The following is an 18,555-nucleotide window of genomic DNA, read 5'->3' as shown; positions in this document are numbered from 1 at the left end:
TATTTCCATCGATTCTCTTTATTTTCATCATTCTCATTTTTAAAATTAAAAACAAGTAATATTAGATGCTATGACATGGACAATTTTTAAGATTTTCTTATCTGAACTTTGCTTAACTTCTTTAAAAGAACTATATCATTTTATGAAAAAAAATATAAAAGAAGAGGAAGAATAAACTTAGAGCATGGTATCTCAGTTGTGATCCAGATATTTACTCAGGGATGGAAAACAATTTTTCAGAAAATTGCAGAGTAGGCTTTATTTTTTTAATTTCATTTTTCATGTGTCTGCCAGAAATGGAACCCAGGGCTTCACACATGCTGGTAAGTGCTCCATCACTGAGTAACACCCCAACCTCTCAAGAATTATTTTTTTAAGGAGTGAAAGTATAAATAGAATTCCTAAAACCTAACAAATTTTAATTGGCTCTATAGAGCCAATCTATATTGCAGATGTTGTCTCTGTCCCTATAATTTGACACTTTCAGTTCCTACAATAGACACCCATAAGATACTTGAATGCATGGGAATTTGATAGAGTTTGGCTTTCATGAGCTCTGGAAAGGAGAATCACAGCCTCTGAGACAAGTTCCCCTGTGTTTCTCCTTTGCTAGGAAAGCAGTAAACCTTCTTTTTCCTTTTTCTCAAAACTGTGTCCTTGTTATTGGATTGGCATTGGGGACAATGACTGAAATTTTGGCAGCAAATTGTTACTTCATGTGGGACCTGAGAGCAGCCCCCACTCCAGCTTTCTTGGGCAGGCCTGCCTCTCTAAGGATCCCCACTTCCATTCTGAGGATGCAAAGTTACTGTTGAACCTGATGAGAGCCAACTGCGGCAGAGTTAGGAAATGGGTGAGTTTACCTCAGGTCAAACCAGAGGAGCTATTCCTATGAATAAAGGGAGGGACTGTGGGACCATTGTGGCAGCTCCTAAAGCTCCTTTTGTTTGGGGGGACTCCCACCCTCTGTTTCTTTTTCTTTTTTAAAAAATATTTATTTTTTAGTTGGACACAATACCTTTATTTTATTTATTTTTTAATGTGGTGCTGAGGATCGAATGCAGGGCCTCGCACATGTGAGGTGAGCACTCTACTGCTGAGCCACAACCCCAGCACCCCACCTTCTGTTTCTAACTGATACAGGTTGCTCCATCATGGTCCACTTTGAGAAAAAGGAAACTACACTCAGTAAAATTGCTATACCCTTGGCTATTTGGTAAGTCCCCCAGTGTGCATGACTAGACCCTGATTCCACACATTTGGTTCCTCTTCTTGGGAACATCTGGTTCCTCTTTGTGGGGACAACTGTGGTGCCATTGGTGTAGGAGTCATAAGCATGACTTGAGAACCTAGGGATATTTCTGTTCTAGGTTCTCATCTGTTTGTTGACTTGGGTTTAGGAATTCCCTCTAGTTTTCTGACTGTGTTTTTGATTTGTTTGTATCTGTTATTGCTCCTTTTGAAGACATGGGCAGTATGCAGTGATCCTATAGGTAGTCTCTTGGGAAAGAGCTTGGCTGGTCAATTTAAAGGTTTCTATCTGTTATAGCCATGCTTTTGAGGCTCATCTCTGGTTGTCTCTCTCTGTGTTTCTTTTTTGGTACAGTCTTGCAATGGGAGTTAGTTTGTCAGAGGTAAAGTAAGTTAAATGGTTACCTATAAGTACAAGCCTGTCTAAGATAATGTTTTACTATAATGATCTGGCTTTTGAATAGCTTTCTGGATTATTATACAACCTTGCACTTGAAGGTGGTCTGTCAAAGGCAAAGTAAAGTAAGTGTAAGCTTGTCTAAGAGAAAGAGTTTATTGTAACACAATATGGCCTTTGAATGGTTTTTCTGGATAATTTTACAATCTTGACATTGAAGTTGGTCTGTCAGAGATTCTTCATGTATAGGCATTTATGCAATTGCATGATAAGAGGTCTGAACCATCAGGAACTAAGTCGAAGGTGCCAAAAGACAATGCCTCTGGTGTGCAAGGATAGCAGAAGAAAGGTTAAAAAGATTTAAATCTATTAAACTTAGTGCTGGTACTCCCAGTACTGTTCCTCAGCCTGGCCCCAGCCAGCCACAGGTCATCTCATTGTGGATCAAGGACACTAGCCCTAAACTGGAGTATCAGAAAAGCTGCCATTGTTGTATAAAAATGGCCAAAGAGAACCTGGCCTCTGCCCTGCCTTCCAGCCAGTTTTTCCCATGGAGGGTGGAGGCTGCTGGCCACAAAGGATGTGGTAGTAGGTTTCACCACTGTTAGTTTATGACCTAGGGACAGGGAAAGTCTCCCATTTTTAAGATCTGACAGGACATCTTATTTGGCCAGGTAGATATCACTGGCACAGTAGTTCTTATATCCCATCAAACTAAATGCTTGGGGAGTCTGGCAGGATAAATAACTGAACCCAGAAAAGAAAAGAATAGAAACAAAGGCCAAGCCATGTTTTGAAGGCAGCTTCTGCAAAGGGATCTTCAAGGAAGCCTAAAGGAAAGGATGTCATTATGCTTAGTACAAGAAAAAAAGCCCAAAAGGAGCCTCTGGGTACAACTGACAGTGGGGAACTCCCTTAAAGTCGATGAAATCAGGATAATGATCAGGTAGACAGGTCAGGCTCAAAAATATCCTGTGCTCCAATCCCTTGAAAGCTACCTGGGGGAGAAAAGATTAAGTTATAGTTTTTGTATATGCCAGATTGTCTGATCCCTCTCCTGGAGTGAAATTTGTGGTGAAAATTACATACACAGATAAAATTCTTAAGGGTTGTTTCAGAATATGAATTTAAGAAAGTATCTGAAACAATAAAAGATAAAAAGTTATAGGTATAAAAAATATTTTAGTATGGAAAATTAGAAGTTAAAAGAAATGTTTCTGGATGAGAAAGTATTTTTGTCTGGTAAAGTAATACTCTTGCGCTGAAATCCAAGATGAAAAAGAATAATACTAAGGACATAAATGAATAAGTAAGTCACGGAAGGTTTGTGGAAGGTAGATTTCAAAAAGTCGATCCTCAGTACTACCCCTCCACTCCCACAAAGTTTATGTTTGTGGTTAAATTGGCTGTAATTAGCCCAGTCAAGGTTATTTGAACTTTAATGTACTGATATGTAGCAAAGTCTGAAATATTGATTTGCTCTTATATATTAAGATTATTTTCTTGTATGTTAGATTTTATTACTTAGGGAAACTAAGTCTTAAAGGAATTAGGGTTTGTACCTGTTTTTGAGTCTTCAATAATTACTTTGTAACTGGTTAAACAAAAAAAAATTATTTAGGTTATAACAATATAGTTGACACCCTAAATATATATGTCTAGGTATATGTATGCATCTGAGAACTATATCTGTCTAAACCTCATATGTTATGTGTAAGTTTATAAAATGAAAGTTCATGTGAGTTTACTGGCAAGATAAGCACTAAGTGCTCTCTTTTATACATTGTATCTGTTATAGAAGGGCCACACTGTCATTTGAAGACCTGTCTTATATCTGTTTACTTTGACTAAGTCTATTTATGATCACTAACACTGTTTCCTAAATATATAAGAGATTTAAGGCAATCCTTTGATATTTTTAGCTAGTACTGCTAACCCATGCACATCTGTGATTGTTGTTACTGTACACTAGGGGTTCTAAATTGTACTTCAAAAGTTAAACTTCGTTAAATGTAAAGCTGAGGAGAGAACACTTCACCAAGTTGGTGCTCTCCAAACTAAAATTATCTGTAGCAATAGTCTCAAATTTGTATATAAATAACAAATTTGGTTCATATTTATTCATGTCATTTGATGTTTTATAGCTGGGTAAAGTAACCTGTTGTCAATAAGTTATATATATATTTTTGTGTTACTCTTTACACTGAAATAGGAATTTAAATGTACTTTTGGAAGGTAGTAAGGACAGCCTGATATCTTTAAAAGTGACATTGTAAAACATGGAAGCATTTTGCTACTTTTTCCACAAAAAGAAAGTTAAAAGTTCTCTTAGCCTTTGTTTGGTTCATATTTTCAGATGTAATATGTTATTTGTCAAGAGCCCTGCCTTACCTGAGATAAGTCTCTGCCTCCTATCTTATTCCATGTTATAATGGCACCAAAATAGGCTAGACTTCAGCTCATTTAAAGTTGTGTTCAAAAGATCAATTTTTGTTATAAAGATTACTGTGATATCAAAATAAACAGGGGATATAATATATGAATAAGTAGAGATTTAAGATTATAGAAATCATTTTTCTTGGTTCATAGCTATTATACAAATTGAATTTTTTTTCTTCTGTTAATTTCATTTTGAACTTCCCTTATAATCTTTATAATTTTTGCCTGTTAGTGGTTTGCAGAGGTACTACTTCAATAAAACAATGAGTCAATTGGAGATAATAAGCCATCACCTATAGGACAGATAGTCTTAATACTGGAAGTCAGAATTATATACTAACTCTCATTAAATGAAAGGAGTAACTCTAAAATTATAGATATTGAAGTTATAATCTGGTATCACTTTAAGACTGGTGAAACTGGCATGCTGGGTGTTTAAAACCAAAAACTTGGATATCACAGTCAAGGAAATAAAAGGCCCAAGGAAAAAGCAGCCAACATTTTGACCCTTTGCCATCTAAGATCATCCAGGACTCAAAGAATGATGGGACCCCTCTTTGGGCCCTGCAACTCTGGTGAGTCATCTGACCACTTGGAGATCAAGAGGATCCCAGAGAATAGGAAGCCAACCAGTGCACATTCTGCAAAAAAAGGAGGGTTGTTAGAGAGGAAAATTTCCCTGACGCTTCCAGGAGAAGCTACATGTGGTCATCAGGACCCTGACCCATCCTGGCAGATGGCACCACTGCTAGAGGAAAGCTAAAGGAACCTAGAGGCTTCATACAGATCCCCAAGGATAACGTCTGAGGAATCTCAGCTGAATCTAAGGAGGAGATAGGAACAAAGTCAATTTTGACCAGGTTGACCAGGTTGGTCCTAAACACCTGACAGGACAGTATAGCCTAAGCACAGTATAGCCTAAGTATAGCCTACATGGACATTTAAAAGGAAAACAAATGTATTTTTTCTTAAAATGTAACTTAATGTTCAACCCTGTCAAAACTAAGTAAAGCTGGAGGATATAAAGGAAGGGTTCTTGTGTGGGAGTACCTAATAATAATGATCATAAAGAACTCTAGAGTTGCATATTTGTCCTGAGTTAATTTGAGGCTAATCTCATAGGCCTACAAATCTTCCTGACTTCCTAAATTGATAAACTTGATCTGTTTTCCACTGATATGATTATGAGTTACTGTCTTCATGGTTTTCAGAGACTGGCTTAAATACTAATTGCTTTTGTGCTAATTGTTTAAAAAAAACATAATGCTTTGCTTTCTTGTTTGTTATTGTCTTAGCAGGATCCCTCCCTATGTATGCCTTGTCCAGTCACCTGCCATCTGCTACTGGAGACCTCTTGACTGCTCTGATGGACTTTGGGTTACTTTCCCCAACTTTGCCCTCTTCTAGCAGGAAGGAGTTTGGAGATATGGTCACCCATTTTCCCACAGAAATGGAATGTAGACATTGACAGTGGGGAATGTAACAGTGGTCTACTTTTTGCTTTGAATATATCCCTTGCTGCTCTGCCACTGCAAGTTAGTTTTAAAATGGACATGTTTCTTTCTCTTCCTCTCTCCCTGCTTCTCTCTAATCTCTCCCCTTCCCTAATCTCAGGGGAAACAGGATTACCCTTCTTCCCCATCTTAGGCAGATTTATCTGTCTTTGAATACACACCCACCATAGGAACAAAGTAATACAGATTTGAGGGATGGTACCAGAAGATCTCAGAAATAACTATCTCCCAAATTAACAAGTGAATTACAAGTGCAACAGAGAAGACATGGGATCTAGCCTTTGAATAACCTCTTTAAAAGCCACCTGTTCCTGCTGATTGGCAGAATCACAGCCTCTGGGACAGGAGTCACCTGTGTTTCTTCTTTGCTAGCAAAGCAATAAAGATTCTTTTTCCTGGGGAGGGGGGATAAGAAGGGCAGCACAATACAATAGACACTAGTATGGCTCTATGTATAAACGTGACTGTATAACCAATGTGATCCTGCAATCTGTACACGTGGAAAAAAATAAGATTATGTACCCCATTTGAATCAAATATTTGATATGTCAAGATCATTGTAATGTTTTGAGCAACTATTAAAAAAATTTAAAAAAAAAACAAATTTAAATAGAAAAAAAAGATTCTTTTTCCTTTTTCTTAAAATAAATTAAAAATAAATAAATAAATAAATGCAGCCCTAGGAAGTTTTGTAATACAAAAATGCCTGAGATATTTTGTGTGGTCTAAAAATTTTCTTCTTGCAAAGGAGATCAATTAAGGAGTAGGCAAAAGTCTTTCATATTTAACAAATGCAAACATATTAACTATTTTACTCTAAAATTATGTTCTATTTTCTTTTACCTTTATTTTTTTATGAATATACCCTATATTAGTTTTTAATTGCTGAGTGACCAATTTTCTCCAAATATAGCAGCTTAAAACAACAAAACTTTATCATTGCACACATTTTATGTGAGTCAGTAATCTGAGAGTGACAGCTATATATATGGTCATGGCATTGCAGTTGGGTTGTCTGGCAGGGCTTTAGTCTCTGAAAGGCCACTGTTTCCTCTGAGCTCACTCAGAAACTTAGTTCTGTTCCCCATAGGTCTCTCTGTGGACACATCAAGAGATGGTGTTCCTCAGAGTAAGTGAAGAAAAATAAAGAGAGAGTTGAGAATGAGAACAAGCAAGGAATTGGGAAGATGCAGTCCTTTTTTAACCTACTCTTAGATTTGACCTCACACCCCTTCCTCCATGCTCTATTTGCTAGAAGAGGGTCACCATATTTAAGGGGTGGAGGTGAGACTAAGATGCACCTTTTGAGGGGAAGACTATCAGAGAGGTTGTGGACCTATCTTTAAAATGACTATATTTACCTAATCCTTCCCCATTCTTGCCCTACTTTTTCATTTCTTGCAATCTTGACTTTGGTCCTTTCTCCCCTACTGAAAACATTCTGGAAGATTACCATTAGCCTCCTTTATACTGGCTCAAATGAGTTTACTTGGGATTGTAAACTTTAATCTTTTTGCAGCATTGACTGCTTTTTAAATGTTTGGTCTGTCTCCTTCAGGAGATTGCAAACTCCTTAGAAAAGTAGATACTTTGCTTATTCAATTTTTTTTTCACACAGTATTTGGTACAAAGAATATTCTAAACATTTTTCATCACATATAAATATACTCATTTTACCTTGAAAATATTCTAAGTTTATATTATCTCTTCAAAGAGAGGTCAAATTGTGTCAATTTTCTTCTCAAGACATGGAATTATTTCCAGCTCAGGGTAAAAGCCAGAGTCTTAGAGTGGTCCAAGGGCTCTAAACTCTGTACCCTCAGAACCCTCACTTCACAACTCATATCCTACTGCATTGCAGATTCTTAATTCTTAATTCTCATTGAGCCCTTTGTAATTTCTTAGACATACTCTTGGCTCAAGACATTTGCACAATCTATTCCCTCTGCCTGGGACACACTTCCCCTACACATCCACTGATTCCCTCTATCACCTGCTTGAAATCATTGCTCAAATGGTGCCTTCTCAAAGAGACAGCCCCAACCACTGTGTTTATGAAGTTGCCCTTCCCATTCCACTAGTGTCTACTCACTTTCTAGGTTTAGTTTTATAGGGAGCTCATCACTGAAGACACACTATATATTTAGATTTTTCTTTCTGCTTTTATTTATTCCCTCACTAGAATATAATCTGTTTTATTGGCTGTTATATCCTTACTGCCTGGCATATGGTAAACATTTGATAAATATTTGCTGAATTGGTGAATTAATTAATGTTACAGACATAATTAGAGCTGCTTTTCAGTCAATGAGAATAATGGCAGCATGCCACCAAATCCTTTCCCACCCTTCTAATTCCACTGGTGTTTTGGGGGGGGGGTAATGGGAAGGTTTAGGTGGGACAGGGAATGGCTCCTATTCTCTTCAAAGAAAAAAACTACTCCTTTCCCACATACATATATCTGATAAATAATTTTTAAAAGCCTCTCATATAGATTAAAAGAGATAAAAGGAGAAGCATGGAATGAGACTAACCACAGCTGGGATCCCCAGTGAAAAAAAGTATATAGCATAAAAAGGGGGTGTGGAGAGATTTCCTATTTCTATTCATGCATCACCATCTCCTTGCTCTTTGGCAGGCACCAAGCCTTCCAGATCACCCCAATTAAACTGGAGGTTCCATGATCTCCCTTGGAAGTGGTTCCTCATAAATTATATTAAATACAAATCCTCTAGAGCATGATTATACTTGAGCCTTGATGAAAATATATTATTGCCTCTCTGTGCCCTACCTCTGACTAGGGAAGGGTGAACCAGTCAGGCAGGCTTGATTTCCTCAGGAGAAAATGGAGAGAGAAAGCCTCACTCTCTTTTTACTTGCCTGGTAATTGCTGCAGTGATAATCAGGCTTTCAGATATTTTACCCAGGAAGGGCCCATGGGAATTCAGGGCTCTATTGAGACAGCCAGAGGAGAAAGAGGAAGGGATGTTCAGTGAGGAAATAAAAATGTAAACACATTTTTAAGTGAAGCAGACTTTGAAGATTATCTGCTGGAAGCATTAGAACTTGTTTTAATTTTAATTCTTTTTTTTTTCATGTGACCCAAAACAACCATATTTGAATATCAAGAGATTCTTTTGAGTGAGATTTTAGGAAAGGAATTCAGAGGTATTTGTTTAAAAACTTCTAAAATTTCCCAAAATTACTATAAAAGTTGATTACAAATTAGTTTAAAACTAAACACCTCCCATGTGTTTATTAAATAATGTCAATGTATTTACTCATTTGTAGTCTGTAATTCCCAGTCTGCTTCCTTGTGCCCAAATCTGACCTCTTCCCATCTCCTACATACAAATTTTTAGAAACTAGTAAGTAAGAAAAGTCCTTCATTTTTCCCTGTTAAATTTTCCATGTTCCCAGATTCCTCCTTCATAGTTCTATAAATCTTTGAAGTTAATTTCTACTTCTGTATCTTCCATGAACCCCATGTTTTGTGTACTGGTTTTATTGGATGGAACTTGTCAATGTAGTATTTGAGAAGTCATGTAGCACTGACTTCTCATATAGGGGCCCAAAGAAGATATTTATCCTAGATTTGGGGGACAGGTATTTTTAAACTTTTCTTCTTTTCTAATGCCAATTTTTATTTTACTTTCATTATTATTACTAATTAGATTTTCTAGGAGGGTTTCTATTCTTTTTTGCCCCAAAATGATCACATTTCAATTATTCTGACCAGACACCCTCATAAATACTTCTTTACTTGTCAGAATGAATATCTTCTTTTAGATAAGCAGTGTGTTTTCACCAGATCCATGAAATCTTTTATTTGTTCATTTCTACTCATACCTTCAACAGCTTCCTGCAAAGTTCTTCTGCCTCCATCTCTAAGTATTTCATAAATCTCTCCTAAAATAACTTTATTTTGGTCATTCTACATCTTGCTCAAAAGTTTTAAGTGGCACTCCATTAGCACCATAGAAAATGCCAGCTCCTGACCACATTTCATAACAACACTTGCCTTTCCCCAGCTTGGCCTCTATTCCTCTAGGGAGGCAGGGAGACAGGCCTGCCATCTGCCCTCCACACTCAGAATGAGGTCAGCCCCTTGAGGCTGCATTGTGCAGTTGTTAGACTTTGTCTTCCTATGTACACATGTCCTCCATTAAAGAGGTCCTCAACCATTACCCAAAGAATCTTTGAAATCCTCTCCCTAAGAAAATGTCATCATTTGAAAATAAACAAAGAATAAATAATTCAAAAGTAAAACAAAATAAAATTTAACATGAGAAGTTTAAAAAGACACTTTTTAAATCACACATAATATTATGTCTAGGATAAGGCAAATACATTTAAGAATATTAATGCTATGATCAATATTTCAAAATGTTAATTATTAATATTACCCCAGAGCCAGGTGCATGCCTGCAATCCCAGCAGCTTAGGAGGCTGAAACAGGAGGATGGCAAGTTCAAAGTCAGCCTCATCAATTTAGTGAGAACCTGTCTCAAAATAAAATAAATAAACAAATTAAAAAATGACTGGGGATGTGGATCAGTGGTTAAGCATGCCTGGATTCAATAACTGCTACAAAGAAAAAAAATTATCCAGGAGAAAGCTTTGATCCATTACGATTTCAACTAACATGTTGAACTTTTGTCATATAAATATATTTTTTAAATTCTAGGTTTCAATGTTTAGATACACACAAATGTTTTTCAAAGATTTAGGAAACTGAATTTAGAAAATGTGTAATATTACAAATATTATGTAGTAATATTGTCAGATTCATGTAGCAAAACTTGACAATGGCAGAAGTAAAATAAGAAATACATAAACAAAATAGCTTTTGTGTTTTTGCCTTTATCTAAATAAAATTTCATTTACATAAAAGGAGAATCATAAACACCTATGTGTAATTAATTAATCCAAATATACCTTGAATATAATATGAAAATACAATGTAGAACTATCTACCATTACAATATAATGGTTAATTAATATTAGGAACTTTATTAATTGATAAAAGGGAAAAAAAATGATTGTCTCAAGAAATGTTAAATATACCTCATATTCTATTCAACATTCACTCCATTACAACTCAGAGATCATTTCTAATAAGTTGAATGAGCCCCAATGCTACACTCCATCACCACAGTAGATATAGTCCCACTTTCATCAAGAACAAGACAAAGTCATTTAGTCTAAAAGTTCCTTCCAATAAATATGATGAAAATTTAGGAGAAAGGGGCTAAACTATTGGAATAGCAAACACATTTATCAGTTTTTAAATATTTTATTTTATTCTGAGGAAAAAGATGAACTTAAAAATTTTTATGAGAATTGATAAGTTCTGCAGAGTCACTGGATACAAAATAACAAATAGCTTTATGAAAACAAATAGCTCTTCTATAAACCAGCACTTGCTCCCTAAAAGATATGAGAAATATAATTCCATTCACAATTGCAAGTAAGAATAGTTCAATGTTAGGAGTTGGGGACATAGCTCAGTGGTAGAGTGCTTCTCTAGCATGTATGAGGTCCTGGGTTCAAATGGCAGCCCTACTACTACTACTACAACTAACATGACTGGGAATGAGTATGATAAAGTGAGTAGGATGTTATGAAAACAAATTATGAAATAATATATTTCTGAATAAGAGGACTCCTTTTTGAAGAACTTAACTTTTCTCAAATTAATACATTGATTTAAAGGAATATTTAGTAAAACAAGTGATTCTAATTATTTGCAGTTACTGTGTTCTACAAAGTTGCTATGAATACTGGATTAGCCAAGGCTGAATCATTCCTCTTAGGAGACATGCGGGATTAAGTTCCTAGGAACCTCACATAATAATATTAGACTCAATTTATCCATGATAACTATTTAATGCATTTTAATGTGTAAAGACACCTTAATTTTATATATAATTGGTTTGTCAACATTGTCCCACAGCCAATGGTGCTACAATTTATGCCTGGACTAAGGTTATCCAATATATGTCTTTCTTCCATAAGGGTAATATCACACCTTAATGCACTAAGGAACATCACATAGCACCCCAGTATCACACCCAAGGGCCATTTGAAACAGCTTATTCACTGAAAAGTGCTGAAAATCTAGAAAATGTGTTACTAGTTAGCCATCCCCCACCCAAAGACACTTGTTTATAGTGTATAAGTTTAGACAAGAAAGAGTTACAACATGTTTTTTGACATGTGTTTTGGGTGACTCAGTTTTTTTGTTTCTCTGCTCATGTCTGAAAATGACCAAGAAAGTATTGAGTTGGGGGATATAAATGAATATTAGGGAATAGGCAAATTTGGGATTCCAGGTAAAGAAGATAATCTGTATTATATCTATATCTGTCTTTATCTATTTGGAAATGAAACATTTATTGAGCTTGGGATTAAGTGATCAGTTCTTTGGGCATTAAAGCCATAATATTGTTTCTCTCTCTCTCTTTCTCTTTCTTTTTCTTCTTCTTCTTTTTAACTTTTTAGCTTATTTATTGAAAATTTAAAGCAAAAAATGAAAAATCAAAAATGCTATGCAAGTTGTATTTCATACTGTAAGGACTAATGTACCTTCATATAAAACTATTTCTGTTTTATTTATATACCAACCAATCATACTTTTATTCCAAATATTTTTAAAAGGAAGAGTAATCACCTTTTAAATAGTTACAAAGAACTATAAAAAAAACTCTCGAGTCTAGAAAGAATCAACCTTTCATCATAAAAATTAAAATATGAAAGCATTTGCAAATCTATAATCACTTAAATAGTAACACACACGCAGACAAACACAGTCGTATACAATGGACTGCCTTCATCAACATGTTGGCATCACAAACATGAATCTTCTGATGTACTATAAACACTATATTTACACGAAAGTCTGAAGTTTAGCTAAGATTCAATTTAAATAGTAGTAAATGAGTATGAACAGAAATCAAGAGAAGGTCTTAAATAGGAAAAAATAATCCTTGAAGTCTCTTAAGCATCAAGGTGCTATCCCAATTTTGTTTTAAGATGGGAACCATCCTCCATTCATCCTTATGTTTCCAGGGATCAGGCATGAACTTAAAAGTTTTTATGAGAATTGACATGTTTTGAAGAGTCACTGGATACAAAATAACAAATAGTACCCTATCCTGCTGCTTATTTGGAGCCTGCTGCAGTGGGTACAAGGCTGTCCAGCTGTTGAAGAAGTCCTATATTAATCAACGCTCATAACGCTTGTTCTTTACAAGTACCTGGAACCTCTTTCTTTGATCTTTTGTCAAAGGGGTCTCCTTTACAGTTTTTCCCCCAGATCTGTGTCTTCTGTTCTCTTTCACCCAGTGCTTTCTAATATGCAGATGGAAGACCCCCAGGTATCTCTGTTGTGTCCCCTTCCATTTAGAAGGGAATAATAAATATAGAGGATTCAGAAGGTGGTGAGAGCTGGAACACACTTGTATCGCTATTCTTTCTACACACAATTATTGGATTATTTCAATAATTAGGCACCATAGCAAGGCCTGTCCAGGCCAAATGGTCTTCTAGCATCAGGTAGTGGGTATGAAAAGTGGCAAAAATTGCTCTCTGATTCCCAGAGAGAATAGTGGGCAAGTAGGCATCAGAATATAAAAAATGTAACCTGTGGTTGAAGAGATAGACAAATGATGGCAAATAGCAATGACTTCAACATTGTCACAGCTATAGGAGGTGAAGAGCAGTCTCTATGGGCCCAAGATTGCCGCAGTCCGGCTGCAGCAAAATAACCGGGGGGTGACGAGCAACTTGTGTAGATTGATACAGCAGGAGTGGGAGCCGTTTATTGTAGGACAACAGAGGTATTTATACATTCCACACAGCTTATCTTAATTAACATAAACTAGATACAGCAGTCAACCAATAAGGAATCTCCACACTTAATGGCTCACTGGCGCCACCTCACAAACCACTCCCTCTGGCAAAATGCCAGGCACCATCTTGACTTGTTTACAGACCTTAACACAAGATAAAGGTGCTATTTCTGCACTTCCCAATTGTCACAGATTTCAAGGGACAGAGAAGACATATAAAAGATTTCATTGCAGTGATGAATCTTGACATGTGCCCCCTCCAGGCCAGAGTATCTGAGCTCTTGGCCAGTTTCTGCTTGTAAATCTGGCTCATCACCATCAGGGGTGCATTCTAGGGGCCATGTGACTACTGCAGGCAATCTTAGCTCTTTTGGTTGTATCTTCAACTTGATGAGCCCAAGACAATTTTTTTCCCTGACTTGAGGCAAGCAGATGTATCAAATGGAGTCCCAGTTAAACAGGCTCTCAACCAAGCTTCCAGTTTGTAGAAAGAGAAAGTCTTGGCAATCTTTGAGAAGTCATTCTCTGCATGCAGTGGTTGTCACAGTGCAAGTTCATGAAGTGGATAGATCTCCCTGGCTGTACTCACTTTGCTTTCAGTAAGAAAGCTGTACTCACTGGGCACCACAGCAGCTTGCTGAGTGATGAGACTATTATGAGTTGAGTGAAATGATGCAGTGAGTTCTTCTGGATCTAAAAGCAGCTCAAGGAGATCTGACAGACGATCAGAGACAAAAGCTTAGTGACTATAATCTTTCCAGTTTTTATTATGACAATTGGATTTTTCTGTCAGGTCAGGAGACTGAGATCTGCTTCTGGGACTAGGCCACTCTTCTTCAACCAAAGATATCCTCAGGGAAATCTTTCATTTAACTGTTGTATGTATAAAAAAAACAGCAGAAATTGTAGAGTGTTCACTGAAAACTGATTTCTCTGCTTTTCAACTTCATCTTCAAACATGCAGTTGGAGAGAACTTTAGACCACTCCAGGATCTCCTCAGGTGTCCTCATAGAAAGACTTACCAAATATTACAAAGTAAATCCATGCCAGATCCTTAGCTAACTGCTGCTTCCCATATGTAGTATGCCTCCACACAGACTAGTAGAACCATGGGTAAGCACCCTCTGCGGCTGGGGTTTGCACATAGGTGACTATTTTCCTGAGATAATGAAGACTGAACTTGAATGGAGGAGGGACCTGCAAGGCACCTACTATAAAGGCTTCTGCTTTTACCCAGAGAACTCCTGACTGATTCATATCCTTTCTAAGAACATTTGGATGAAAAGACTTCTTTGTATACCTGCAAAAACAGGAATAGGTCCCCCACACCTCTCCTCACGCCCTTCTCACCCTTCACCTTTAGCCCTGCACTTCATGATATAATTTTAATCAGAAACCCATAAAGTCAGATGAACAATCATCAATTTAGTGCACTTTTGAATCATTGAGGTAGTATGAATACTTAAGGAAAAAACCTCAATGTATGTAAATGTACTCTAAAAAAGACAATAATCTAATATCAAATATCAGGTAGGATTGAAGGACAACTACTATATATTCAATGTGCAAAAACCTTTCAGAAATAAATAAGAGCACTGATACTCAATTGAAGAGAGAATTAAGAGGTATGAAATTCTTGGAACAACTAAAATGAAAAAGTTACAATATTTAACTCTCCCAATAAGTATATGTACAAACTTGAAAAAAAGCATGACATCATTTGTTTTCAAAATAATAGAGATGAAAGGGACATTAAATGAGAATGTTGATGAGAGTATCAGAACTGGTAATGCTCAATTATAGGGAGTTTTTTTGGAGCTGGACTGCCAGACTTCTAGTCTTAGTATTGTTACTTCCTAGCTGTGAAAACTTGGCTAAACTTGTTAATGTCTCTATGTCTCACAATCTTCATCGATAAATAGGGTTAGTAAAATGCATACTTTATAAGAGAGAAATAAGTTAGTTATACATTTAAAGCACTTATAGCAGGATCTGGGGCATACAGTCAGCTAATATTAAATGTTAGATGTTACCTGGAGATTGATACTTTCATACACTGGTGGGAGCCCATGTTAGTGTTGAGCTCAGAAACCATACCCCACAATGTGGTGCTTTGATGTGTTGAGCACCTTCAATGAAAGGATTTTGGAAGGCATTAGAAGCTATCTTAGTCAAGAGCTCTCTGGGCTGGAGACAGAGCTCAGTGGTAGAGAACTTGGCTAGCATGTCTGAGGCTCTGAATTTAATCTCTAGCACTGCAAAGGAAAACCAACCAACAAACAAAAAAACTAGCTTTTCCTATGTTACCTCCTCTATGGACCCCATTTGATTGCTGGAAGAGGAGTCTCAAGTCCCCTTATCTGACTAAAGTAAGTTATTCCAAAAACAATGTAATTATCTTGGACTTTCTCTCTAAAATCTCATTAACCAGGGAAGATTAACTTAGAAGACTAAACTGTCTCCACCTATTTACACTAAAACCACCATGTGTGCATCTGAGAGATTTTATCACCTGAGAGATTTTATCAGCATAAGACAACCTTCCTTCCTAGTAGAATTCCACCCTCTCCTTCCCCCAGTTTATCCTCATCTCCTCCAGAACTCAGAGGATCTTCATCCCAGAGTATTGTCTAAAAATTCTTCAGACCCATTCATTTCTCCTAAAAGTAATTTACTACCGCACTACAATTGCCTATACCTCTCCATTTCCTTCTTCCCTATGAAGAGGGTATTTAAGTTTCAACCACCTGGCCTTTCTTTGAGTTTCATATTCAGCTTGGCTCCTGTGTACATGTGTACATTAATAGATTTTATCATTTTCTCCTGTTAATCTGTCTATTGTCAGTTTAGTTTAGCAGACTTGGACTTTCAGAAAGGGAGTTGAAACTTCTTTCTCCCTCACATTACTTCATTTTGGGGAAAATCAACCTATCAATTTGCCTCAAGAGCCCTTGAACTGTTTAGACCTTTCAACATAGTGATTTCACTTCCTGAAACCTATTTTCTTTTGAAATGCCAGCATTTTTTTTTTTTTTGGTACTAGTATCCTTGTATCATTTATAAATGTGAACAATTAGAAATAATTAAATATCCCAAAATAAAGACAGTTAAATATAGAAATCATGGATTGATAAATTAAATTTCACATAAAAGACAGACTTTCCAGTCATTAAAAATGTTTTCCAGGAATGTTTAATGGCCTAATATCATTCACACCACTGTTGAGAGAACAAAGCAAGGTGCAGAATCACTATACAATGTAATCCTGATTTCTCTGCTGACTTTGTAAAGTTGGTCCTCTGTTACAATCTGTCACAACACTTTGTTTCCTAGCATGCACCACAAATTGCAAGTGTTGGTTTATTTTTTGTTTCTCCTAGAAGAATATACACTGCAGGAGGGTATTCACCCTATCATGTCATCAGATGTCTTCATTTCATGTTGAGTGAAATGGTTCTCATTGCACAATAGATACCCGATGAATAATTATTTAATGGATGAATGTATAAATACATGATTTTGTTAATACACTAGACAGAATTATTTTTAAAAGATTGAAATAACTAAAACAATAACATAGATTTTTTTATACATATGTGAAATTTGTGAATTTTATCCAAGGAGTCCAAATTATATTGACAAGTATACACACACACACACACACACACACACACACACACAATCATGAAACCCACATGTACACTTAATTCTTTAGTATGTATCTTCCCCAACCAAAATTGGTTTAAAATTCTCTGTAATTCCCTGTATCTTTTCTGTGTACGTTGCCATGTTCCGTGAGGTCCCTTTTATTTTAGGCTTACGCTGTCATTTTGATTAGAGGAAAGTTAGGCCAACCATGTGTAGTATTTATTTTAGTCCCTGCACCCATTCCTCCTTGATTGAATAAGAGCCACTGCTCGCTGACTGTATTTTTTTTTAACTGAACAAAGTTAAGCTATTGGATGCATAAGGCGCCACGTCTTCATTTTTCTTACTATACTTCATCAGCTTAACACCTGCAAACCGCCAATCTTCCAAGCACAGATCATTGGCAGGTGGTGGTTGTGCATTTTGCCACTTCCTCTTTTTAAAAGAATCAATCATGCCAAACAAACAAAAATCTATATGGGCTCCCCCCTCATTAAAAAAAAAAAGTAAACTGGAAACTATTATTGGCCAATCCCATTGTAAGTGGTAGGAGGGAGAGTTTGGGAAGATTTGTGTGGGGAAAGCCACCCTCCAATTTACAACTGAAAATATTCATAACACGGTCATTAAGCCAATACATATTTTCTTCTTTAGCAGCTAACAGGTAACCTGAATAAAAGGTTTGAATTACAAAGCAGCCTAATCCTACACACTGTCTGAGCAATGACTGCTATTTGTGTCAAGAAAATAAAGAAGTAGAAAAAAGGAGAAAAAGGGGATGGGAGGGAGAATGGAAGTATAGGTAAGACCCACTCTTCTCACAGAAAAGGGGGGGGAACTCACTGGAAATTAGATTTTTAAAATTTTTTTAAAAAAAATCAGTGCTTTATATCATTGGTAAGATGATTATTTGCAGAAAAAAAAATCCAAACATTTCCAAGGTTTTAATAGAACATTTTTTCCCTCTTTTCTAAATGTAGAGAACAAACTCCAGTACCCAACATACCTGTAACCCCTTCCCTTCCTCGCCTTCCCCTCTGCACCTCCGCACGTGGTGTTGCTGATGTGCAGTAATGGTGCAGCTGAGAAGCATTTATGTTCCATTTTCCCCCAATATTATTAAAACTGCTCCATCACCGCCTGTAATGGGGGCGTCCATATTTTCTCTCGCCTGTATCCCTGACATGACATAATACCTGCCCTCACCAGTATGCTATAATATAGAGGTAATTGAAACATAACTCACCCTAAATTACAGGCAATGTGCAGACAGCCCCAGCGAACGTTCTGAGGCTCATTACAAATATAAGCTAAGTATTTCTTTAAGGGGAATGGGAGGAGACCTGGGCTTCCACAGAAAAGGCAGGGAAAGAAAGAGGGAGAGTGGGAGAGAGGGAGAGATAGAGAGAGGGAGACAGAGTCAGCTAGCCAGCCAGCCAGCCAGCAAGCACA

The 18,555-nt window shown here is 36.7% G+C and overlaps 1 pseudogene across 1 annotated transcript; it reads right to left on the bottom strand.

Moving 5' to 3' along the window:
• Positions 1-12,765: 12,765 nt before the first annotated feature.
• On the bottom strand, positions 12,766-14,712 carry LOC308653915 (TBCC domain-containing protein 1-like; annotated as a pseudogene). The gene is made up of 2 exons: positions 13,607-14,712; positions 12,766-13,339 (listed from the first exon to the last, which is right to left on the bottom strand). The product of its transcript is annotated as a TBCC domain-containing protein 1-like (transcript).
• Between the last annotated feature and the right edge of the window lie 3,843 nt (positions 14,713-18,555).

The sequence above is a fragment of the Spermophilus citellus genome (genome assembly GCF_964194105.1).
Source record: "Spermophilus citellus genome assembly, chromosome: 7".
Classification (NCBI taxonomy): Eukaryota; Metazoa; Chordata; class Mammalia; order Rodentia; family Sciuridae; genus Spermophilus; species Spermophilus citellus.
This window is presented reverse-complemented; position numbering and strand designations above follow the sequence as displayed.